Source organism: Amblyraja radiata, chromosome 22 (genome assembly GCF_010909765.2).
Source record: "Amblyraja radiata isolate CabotCenter1 chromosome 22, sAmbRad1.1.pri, whole genome shotgun sequence".
NCBI lineage: Eukaryota > Metazoa > Chordata > Chondrichthyes > Rajiformes > Rajidae > Amblyraja > Amblyraja radiata.
Window position 1 is genome coordinate 39353829 of NC_045977.1, and position 11485 is coordinate 39365313.

Below are 11485 nucleotides of genomic sequence, written 5' to 3' on the forward strand. Positions count from 1 at the left end.
AAGCTTGGATTGTTTTCTCTGGAACGTCAGAGTTTGAGGGGAGACCTGATAGAAGTATGTAAAATTATGATAGGCATAGACATGGGAGACTGCCAGAACTTTTTCCCAGGGTGGAAATGTCAAGGATGAGAGAGCATTGCTTGAAGGTGAGAGGGGCAAGTGGTATAGAAGTGTGAAAACGCACACCTCCAGATTCGGAGACAAATATTTCCCATCCTATCAATGACTAGCGAGCAGTCCTGACCTATCATCTACCTCATTGGAGACCTTCGGACTATCTGAAATCAGACTTTACCGGACTTTATCTTGCACTAAACATTATTCCCTTTAGCATGTATCTGTACACTGTGAATGACTCAATTGTAATCATTTATTGCCTCTCCACCGATTAGTTAGCACACAACAAATGTATCTTTTGACTGTAATTCGGTCCATGTGATAATAAACTAACCTAAACTAAACTCTACTAAACAGAGAGTGGTGGATGCCTGGGGTGGTGGGGGAGGCAGATATGATAGTGGCATTTAAGAAACTTCTAGATTGGCACATGGATATGGAGGGAATGGGGTGGTGTGGGTCATGTGTAGGCAGATGAGGTTTGTTTATCTTGGAATCCTGTTCAGCACAGACATTTGGGGCCGGTGCCTATTCCTGTGCTGTACTTTATTCTACATTCTATGAACTGCAATTGCTGGAATCTTGAACTCAGTGGGTCAGGCAGCATCTGTGGAGGGAATGGACAGACATTTTGGCTGCGGACATTTCTCCAGTCTGAATGACTGCAAAGTCATTCCCTCTGCAGATGCTGCCTGACCTGTTGAGTTCTTCCAGCCCTTTGTTTTTTGAACAAATAACACTTTGTATGTCAAGAGTGTTTAATTTTTTCTTTATACTGGCAACAAAACAATAAAATTCTTACTGGCTTAACAGATTCTTACTTATCAGATCCATAAACGCATTGCTTGATTAATAACACAGCATGGAAACAGACCCATTGGACCACCAAGTCTACACCAACCACACATTCCCACTAGTTTTACATTTTCCCGCTTTTCATCCGCTCCCTACACCAGAGGGGCAATTTACTGAACCTAATTAACCTACAAGCTTACACGCCTTTAGGTATGGGAAACTAGATCACCCAGACAAAACCCAGGGAGAACCTGCAAACTCCACAAAGAGCTCTACCAGCTGCATCACTGTGTCGCCCTTAAGAATCAAAAAAAATAATTCTATTAATAACCATAATACTAGTGCAAAAAACAAAGTCCTTAGTGCAATCAAAGACTGTCCATAGACGTTAAAAACATTATATTTTATCCACTTACTCTTCTTGCCCTACAAAAGATTCATGCTCTTTGGACATAGTGTAACAAAAAAATCACTAGAATGATTCTAGGGATGGGGAGCATTTGCCATTGTGTAGAAATCATTAAATGTCATACATTTTCCAAATTCAGGATAAAACATAGTCTAATTTAAATATCTATCTATTGGTCTCTATCTAGATGCTGTAAAGTGTTGTAATAAAGTACTTTGGAAGCATATTGTTATAATGCAGCAATCAATTAGCAAGATATGAAATGATTATGAAAATACAAAATCTGTGAAATATGATCTGACTTTCTGCTTTTTAGTGTTGTTGATTAAGGGATAACTATTGGTCAAGGCAGCATGAATGTGTCTGAAGAAGGGTCTCGTCCCGAAACTGTCACCCAATCCTTCTCTCCAGAGATGCTGCCTGTCCCGCTGAGTTACTCCAGCTTTTTGTGTCTATCTGAGGAATAATTTCTTGTTCTTCTGTAAAACAGTGCAGCAGGAACTTATGTCCTCACCCGAGCTAACAATAAGGACCTCCTCTCTTAAACCTGTTGTCTAAAGGCACATAGCGGCACTGCGGGATCTTCACCGCCTTGACTTTTGCGTTCAAGTCTCCAAGGGTGCAGAATTATCCAACCAAAATTGATGTTGAGCCAAACGAGGAGGTATTAGAAAATGATAATAATGAAAAAAACTGCAGATGCTGGAAATCAGAAAAGGTTGGAAGCATTCAGCAACTCAGGCACATCCGTGGAAAGAGAGTTTAAAAAAAACTACAGACACTGGAAATCTGAAAATCACAAAAGGTTAGAAACATTTAGTAAACCAGGCAAATCTGTGAAAAGAGAAAAATAGTTCAAGTTTCGGGTTAAAGTGGAACAATGCTGCTTGGCATGCTGGAAGCACTCCAGTGGTTTTGTAATTATTTTCATTTTATTGGGGAATCTCCAGAGCAGGTGATCGAAAGTGGTTAAAAGAGTGGGTTTTAAAGATCTTAGATTTTAAGTGGGGAAAAAGACAGGAGATCCCAGAGTTTAGCCCTTTGGCAGCTAAAGTCGTGGCTAGTACTGGTGGTGTGGTATAATTCTGGGACAATCAGGAGGCTCGAAGTAGATCTGTCTGGACAAGTCATTGGAAACTATCATTCATGCAGCTTAGGATGTCCCAAAGTGATCAACAAATGTGAAAGTATTTTTTGAAATATTGTTCATGGTCCCATATGTGGAATTCAACAGGCAGTAAATTCCCACTGACAATAGGGCGGCAAATTAATAGGCAGTACTTTTGTAAGGTAAAAACAAAAGACACAAAGTGTTGGAGTAACAACGGGTCAGGCAGCATCTCTGGAGAACATGGATAGGTGACATTTTGCGTCGGGGCCTTTCTTCAGACTGATAGTTGACCAGAAACGTCACCTCTCCATGATCTCCGGAGGTGCTGCCTGACCCTGCGGAGTTACTCCAGCACCTTGTGTCTTTTCTTTGTAAACCAGCATCTGCAGTTCCTTGTTTCTAAGTTTGTGATGTAATGTTGAGATATGAGTAAACACCAGAGGGAGAGTCTTTGAAATAATATAATATAGTCTTTAATCTCCACCCGAGAGATCAAACATTTATATTTTATACACATTATCTTGTTGCCTAACTGAGGATCTATACCCCTTGGAGTTAATGCAACAACAAAAATACCAGAGTGATAAAAAGGGATGGAGAGGATTGTCCATTGTGAAGAGATCGTTAAATGTCATAAATCCTCCAAAGTTCAGGATGGAAGGTTATCAAATTTAAGCATATATCTTTTTAAAGAGCTTGACAGGGTAAATATTTACTAGCTGTGTTCATAGGCTGGGCACATGTGCTTGTTGCCTGAGATTAATAAATTGGCTCTTAGGATTGAAATGAAGTGAGGTATTTTCACCAAAGATGTGCAAATTAGTGATTTTTTTGCACCTGTCCTATTCATCGGCTGACACCTTTATAGGAGGTGCATCCTTTGGATGCACTGTGGTTGAAGATTTACGAGGCAAAGATCATTCGATTTCAAGATAATGAAGAAACGAGTGGAAAGATGATTTTATTGAGCATTGGAATACATTAAAACAGCCAAATGAACAGCCCATTCATGTTTTATGTTCTTGTTTCCAGCAATCAGTAACCGGTGGGTAAAAAAAACTGCATTCATATAACATCCTTTAATGACGGGGATAGAACAGACGAGACGTGTAGGATGGAACTGCAGACGCTGGTTTACACTGAAGATAGACACAAAATGCTGGAGTCACTCAGCGGGACAGGCAGCATCACTGGATAGAAGGAATGGGTGATGTTTCGGGTCGAGACCCTTCTTCAGATTAAGAGTCGGGAGAGGGAGATACAGAGATAAGGAAGTGTAAGGTGTGAAAACTACAGATGCCGGTTCACAGGCCGAACCTTGAAGCCTGAAGAAGGGTACTGACCTGAAACATCACCTACCCATGTTCTTCAGAGATGCTGCCTGACCTGCTGAGGTACTCCAGCATCCTGTGCCTGTGTTTTTTTATGACCCCTGGATATGTCAAACTACTTTTGAAGAGTAGTCACTATTTAAATGCGGGAAACAAAGCACGTCGCAAGGTTACTAATCAGCATTGTGTCAAATGACCAGAAAATGTTTCTTCTGCTCTCTAATTATGCTCCACTGCCTGAGTAAATTGACTCAGTTTTCCATACAATATGCCGTGATACACCTCATTCAGCCTCCCACGTATTAGCAAACATATTGATGTCAATGGATGTACTTTCCTATAAAGGTGTCAGCCGATGAATAAATGTCACCAGTGGAACTCTGGTGCCCTCTTGTTGAATAGAGCTATGGAAAGTGTTTGTTGAAGAAGGGTCTCGACCCGAAACGTCTCCTAGTCCTTTTCTCCAGCGATGCTGTCTGATCCGCTGAGTTACTCCAGCTTTTTGTGTCTATCTATGGGAAGTGTGCTGTTCAATCAGGAGGGGAGATAGGACCTCGCAGCTCTCCCTGTGGAATGCACACAAGAGATCTTCACATTGTGATCATTGTGTTTATGGCAATTTAGACACTAGCCTTTTGGGGGGGGGGGGGGCAGCCATGATTATAGGGGGGTCCCGGCGGGCTGCCTGTGGCCCTAGTTCATCACTGCGAGCAGAAGATAAGACAGTTCGATGAACGCCTTGTAACTTTATCAGTACCAGAAATGTGGCGACTCTTTGTGTCCTGCTTAGGTGAGGTCTGCTGTATGATTTTACCGGGTCCAATCAATCAATCAGTTTTATTCGTCACTTGCACATAAAGTGCAAGTGAAATGAATTTGCCAGCAGCGGTACAATGAAAAAGAACACACAAAAACACAATAGAAATTTAACACAAACATCCACCACAGCATTCATCACTGTGGTGGAAGGCACAACATTTGGCCAGTCCTCCTCCATCTTCCCCCGTGGTCGGGTATCCAAAACAAAGAATTTCATGATACCTAGGTACATGCAACAATAAAGTATCATTGAATTGAATCATTGAATCAAAACTGCATCAGACCCTAGGCTATGTGATTCTTCTTCTTGCGTATGGCGTGCACAGCCCAAAATTGAGGACAACTTGTTCTATTTGGTCTTATTTGATTGTGCACGCCAGGCTGGTTGCACTCGTCGAAACAGGGCGGACCACGTGAAGGTTGCAATCTCCCACCCCAGGCTATGTGCTCAAGAATCGTGTGTCTTCCAGAGTGAGGACACCGTAGGTTGTACGGGTTAGGCTCGTGTCAGAGAGGGAATGTGCGAGGGACATTTGATGCTCTGGGGCCTTACTCACTGGAGTTTAGAAGAATGGGGGGGGGGGAGGGGGGAATTTCATAGAAACTTGCTGAATAATGAAAAGCCCCCCAGATAGAGTGAATGCAGAGAGGATGTAACCAAGAGTGGGCGAGTCTAGGACCATATAGCACAGCCTCAGAATTAAAGGCCATACCTATAGAAAGGAGATGAGGAGGAATTTCTTTAGCCAAAGGGTGGTGAATCTGTGCAATTCATCACCACACAAATCTGTGGAGGCCAAGACATTGGGTAATTTACAGCAGAGATCGATCGGTTCTTGATCTGTGATGGGGCCTTTTCACGGGGCGAGTTGACGCAAGATGTCACCAGAGTGAAGAGGTCGTGGTCCAGCACGAGTCTCGCACGATATAACGGGGGTAGATAAAGAGTTCCCACGGTACTCGGCATTTCTGTTATTTGTGCGAGTGACTTGTCCGTTTCCCGAGCTTTCGCGTTAAATCTTGAATGAACATCGTGAACTACACGTGACACAAATGATGTAACTTTTTTTTTCACACACTATATATATCCTCCCTTGGTTGAATTGGCTCATTTGGAGACATATTTTACTGTGTATGTGGGAGACACAGATGGACTGAGCACAGTACCTCGGTCTTACTGTGTGTGGGAGAGGGGGAGAAAGAGACGTACACTCACAGAGGCAGAGTCTCTCAGCCTGTGTAAGAGGGTGGAGAGAGAGAGAGGCACACACAAGGTGGATGTGAAATCTCACCTGCCTGTTTCAGTGACAGACACCCGCCGCCAGTAAATGAAGACACCCCCATCTGTCTCCCCCTCCTCTCCCTCGACTCCCCCACCTTTCCCTCCCAACTCCAGTCCCGTCCCGACCCCCTGGGAAACTGAATAGAGCAACAATATAGATATAGAAACTGAAACAATATAGAAACTGAATAGCGCAACATGGCAAAAACATCTCTGACACGCTTTACCCCCTTTCTTTGAGATTTTCTGGGAGCCATCTCTGCAAGTGTTCCTGTTAAAAAGATTATCCAACAATGACAATTAGGTGGGACGTCCTCGAAGGACACATGTTCCCTTGTCGATATTTTTACTCACCTTCTGTCCCCTCTGTCCAGCTTCCGGGTTTACCGTTCGCAGGAGTTCCCACGCGCTATATCTCTAAAATCTGAAGTTAGGTAATGTCTAAAGGAACTGCAGACGCTGGTTAATGCTGGTTAATACGCACAGAAGGACACAAAATGTTGGTGTAACTCAGCAGGTAAGTCAGATCTGGGAAGAAAAACATAAAAAGCTGGAGTAAGTCAGCGGGTCAGGCAGCATCTCTGGAGAAAAAGAATAGGTGACGATTCGAATCGGAGCCCTTCTTCAGACAGCCTAATCGGAATTGAGTCTGAAGATGTGTCTCGTCCCGAAACATCAGCTGTTTTTCTCCAGAGATGCTGCTTGACTCGCTGAGTTACTCCAGCTTTTTGTGTCTGTCTTCGGTTTAAACCAGCATGTGCAGTTCACTCCTTACACGGGTCTCTGTACAACATTGATTGGTAGCGTTCCGGACCCCTGGACCCGAGGACTCCGACCTGTATCTCTCAAAGAAGTACATGTGAAAAATTTCTCACGAACCATAAAAATGCGTAACCTTTCAGTAAAGTCCCTTTTAAAGTCCCTTTTAAAGATTATAGTTATTTTCTTGAATCTCATTAACATAACTCATGAATAAGTTGATGTCCATATGCGGATGCAAATCTTTATTTTTATTTATTTTTTAAATTCAATCCCACAGAAGATAATTTTTACTCACCTTCTGTCCCCTCTGTCCAGCTTCCGGGTTCACCGTTCGCAGGAGTTCCCACGGTACCCGCAAGAGTTATTACGGATATCGCACTGGCCACTACGTTCATATAATGTTGCAATACTCAACCACAAGTGTACAAGTCAATCTTGGAGAAATTCAAACTTTCTTGAATTTTCTCCCGAGTGACCAAGTTACACGACTACCTGCCGTTAGCGCTACGGTGGTCCACGGTGGTCCACGAATGCCGTACTGTTATCGCACGAGGTTCCCACGATGTTAAACTCCGGTTAACTCTTGCGTCAAGTCGCCCCGTGAAAAGGCCGCTTAAGGGTGTCAAAGGTTTTGGGGAGAATTTTGGTGCCACATTATTCTCTGATTTCCTTGCTGGCTTTCTCTGGTTTGCAGTTAATATCCCTGGTCTCTGATCCATTTCGGCTCCTGGAAAGGGAACCAAGATTGAACAATAATTGTCAGCCTTGCTCTCATTGCCTATGTCCCCAGGAAATTAAAACCAGTAAGGAATGGGCCTGTTTTCTTGCTCCTCTTACAGAAGGCAGAACAAAAACTCACGATATCTAAACTGCAGCATCAATTTACTACATATGAGAGGAAATTGCATTTATACGCTTGTTGACCTTTTTCAGTGAGTCACCATTATTCTGCTGTAACTTATTTCCAACTTGTTAGGTTCTTGTTTTAACTGACTACTTATTTCAACGTAGGGAAACTGTTCTAAACACAAAGTGCTGGATTTGAGTAATACTGGCTGTATTTCTTCCCCAAACCCATTTGCCAAGAAATCATTTGAGTTGATCGTATGGTTGGAATTATTGAAGCAACAAGGAACTGCAGATGCTGGAATCCTGGGCAAAACACAAAGTGCTGCAGGAACTCAGCGGGCCAGACAACATCTGTGATGGGAGTGGACAGATGACGTTTCCGGTCGGGACCTTTCTTCACACTGTGGCTACTGTTACAGAGTCATACAGTGTGGAAACAGACCCTTCGGCCCAACCTGGCCATGCCGACCAACGTGCCCTATCTACAGCATTCCTGCCTGCCTGCATTTGGCCCACATCCCTCTAAACCTATCCTATCCAAGTACCTGTCACCTTCTCCTCATCCAACAATGAACCATTGTACATTTCCTTGATCATCGTCTACTTTGATCTGTTCTTTTCACACCCCACATGTTCTTTGTACCTTTTCACATTTTATTTCCATCTCACCTGACTCATTCTGAAGAAGGGTCTCAACCCGAAAAGTCACCCATTCCTTCTCTCCAGAGATGCTACCTGCCCCGATGAGTTACTCCAGCATTTTGTGTCTATCTTCAGTGAAAACCAGCATCTGCAGTTCCTTCCTACACATAACTGCCCAAATTGTTGGTTGAGGATTGTCAGGTTGCCTGTAAAGCACAATCTAAGAAGGGTTTTCTTTGCAGGGTCATTTGCATTTGAGGAAGATAAATACAAGAAACACTTAGATTTACATAACAACCTGTTGGCTTTCATAACGAGAGGATTTGAGTATAGGAGTAAAGAGGTCCTTCTGCAGTTGTACAGGGCCCTCGTGAGACCACACCTTGAGTATTGTGTGCAGTTTTGGTCTCCTAATTTGAGGAAGGACATCCTTGCTATTGAGGGAGTGCAGCGTAGGTTCATGAGGTTAATCCCCGGGATGGCGGAATTGTCATATGAGGAAAGATTGGAAAGACTGGGCTTGTTTACACTGGAATTTAGAAGGATGAGGGGGATCTTATAAAAACATATAAAATAATAAAAAGGCTGGACATGCTAGATGCAGTAAAAATGTTCCCAATGTTGGGGGAGTTAAGAACCAGGGGCCCCAGTCTAAGAATAAAGGGGAGGCCATTTAAAACTGAGATGAGAAAAAAAAATTTCACCCTGAGAGTTGTGAATTTGTGGTATTCTCTGCCACGGAAGGCAGTGGAGGCCAATTCACTGGATGAATTTAAAAGAGTTAGATAGAGCTCTTAGGGCTAGCGGAATCAAGGGGTATGGGAAGGCAGGCACGGGTTACCGATTGTGGATGAATGGCTGTGCTGGCTCGAAGGGCCGAATGGCATCCTCCTGCACATATTTTCTATGTTTCTAAGCTGAATAGGCACTTGAATGAAGGGATATGGATTTTGTGGAGGCAGATAAGTGTACGTCTTGGCATCATGTTCGGTGCAGACATTGGCGCAGGTCAAAGGCCCTGTTCCTGTGCTGTTCGGTTCTGTGTCCATGAAGCCCTCCTGACTGTTGGACACCCATAAACAAACTTCAGCTAACGAGATTATAGTTTAATCAATAGTGTAATATAGAAAATACAACAGTCTATCTGATTATCAACCCTTCAAATAGTATAATGATGAATGAATCTGAGTAATGTGTATATATATACTCCAGAAATCTGAGCATGTAATCAGAATTAAACTGCAGGAGTGCTCGAGGTTGCAGTGGTCCCACTGTTTGATGCGTTGTTGAATGGGTGAATGGCTTAATGGCATTTTTAAATATTGCTGAAATATCATTAAATTGTAATTTTGAGCCGTTAGCTACAACTTTAATTTTCCACTCAAATTTGGCGATCATCCATTTGTTGCTTTCCACAGAAATCTCAAACTTGCACAGTTCAAATAACAGATCATAACAGGGCGGCACAGTGGTGCAGCTGGCAGAGCGCTAGAGACCCGGGTTCAATCCTGACCTCGGGTGCTGTTTGTGTGGAGTTTGCACGTTTTACCTGTGACTGCGTGAGTTTTCTCTGGGCGCTGTGGTTTCCTCCCACATCCCAAAGATGCGCGGCTTTGTAGATTAAATGGCCCTCTATAAATTCCCCCCTGGTGTGTAAGGAGCGGATGAGAAAGTGGGATAACCGTAAAACTATTGTGAAGAGGATTGGACTCGCTGGGCCGAAGGGCCTGTTTCCATGCTGTATCTTGACATCAATCAATATCCTTTCAGGCACATCAACTGATCAATAGGAGATCAATTATATTTCTCTAGGTTGACAGGATGTAATCAGATTTCTTCGTGTTTTTGTTGAGGACTCCGTAACTATGTATAATGTCTGGATGTGTGTGTGATATTCTCAAAACCAGTACAAACATAACTTGATCGTCTGTATTACAAAAAGATGCCATACCTGCCTCATGAAATTACCTTCTGGCAAGAAGCCTGTACCTTGTTATTAAACTTGTCATCCTTTGATATTTTTCATGTCTCTGCCTCCCCCCAGCTTGCTTTCCCTGTAATCAACTCTACTTAAAGAAACTGCTGCTGTTACAAATACACTCACCGCAAATCTGTTCTTTGTTGCACGACTTTCTGTGTAGTGAAACAAACCTTTATAAGAGAGAAAACAGCAGACTTGGAAACGGTTGCCACGGTTACACACCACACATGCTGAAAAGCCCCTTCCTTTTTAGAATTATGTTGTTGGCCTTGATAGTGGATCTTTAGTTCCACGGTGGTGCATTATGTTGAAGCAAGTCATCAGTTAGAATAGTGTTTATGGCTAATAAGTTTCACAGCTGGTTTTAGCTTGACAGTACAGTAGATACAATCTATCGTGTATAATTTATACTTTACAAAGTCTGGCTTATGGGATGTGTGCAACAGTAATTTATTATACCAAATGTTTGGTTCATGTTTATTCTGGCCACTTTATCATGTCCTTTCTCCTGAGATCATCCCATTACTTTAAAGGGTGTGAGAGAGGGCTTATAACAATCTGATTTTCAAACTATGTGCGGAGGCTGTACACTATATTCCATTCAGTAAAGCCGGTGCACTAACTTATTAGATGGACATTTTTAAAGGTCATCTTTATATCTTGATCTCAGTGAAGCATTTGAAAGATTCAGTAGACAATCCTTCTCCACTGGCAGAAGATTCAGTCACCAGGAGTCGGAGATTTAATGTAATTCATGAAAGAACACGAGAAGCAATGAGGAGAGAGTTCTTTACGCCAAAGAGTGCTAGTTTAAAGGATGTAGTCACAGCAATGGTGAATCTGTGGAACTCTCTGCCACAGAAGGTAGTTGAGGCCAGTTCATTGGCTAGATTTAAAAGGGATTTAGATGTGGCCCTTGTGGCTAAAGGGATCAGGGGGTTATGGAGAGAAAGCAGGTATGGGATATTGATGTGGATGATCAGCCATGATCAAATTGAATGGCGGTGCAGGCTCGAAGGGCCGAATGGCCTACTCCTGCACCTATGTTCTATGTTTCTATGTAATACTAGACCAAGTGCAGACCCGTTGGGTCTGTTCCCCCAACGTGCGGTTGTGGGGGGGGGGGGGGGGGGGGGGGGAGGCATGCAGTGTCACACACACTAACTATCCCCCCCACTCACGCTAATTACCCCCCTTGATATTATATTAATATTATTAATTTGCTCATTTTACCCCATAAGCACCCTATCTACTGACGCATAGCCCCCAACTTGCAGTCACATCTAGAGAGGGGGGGTAGAGAGTGAGGGCAGAGAGATAAGGGGCAGAGACACAGAGAGAGGGGCAAGAGGGAGAGGGGGTGGCGAGGAGGAGAAGAGGGAGGGTG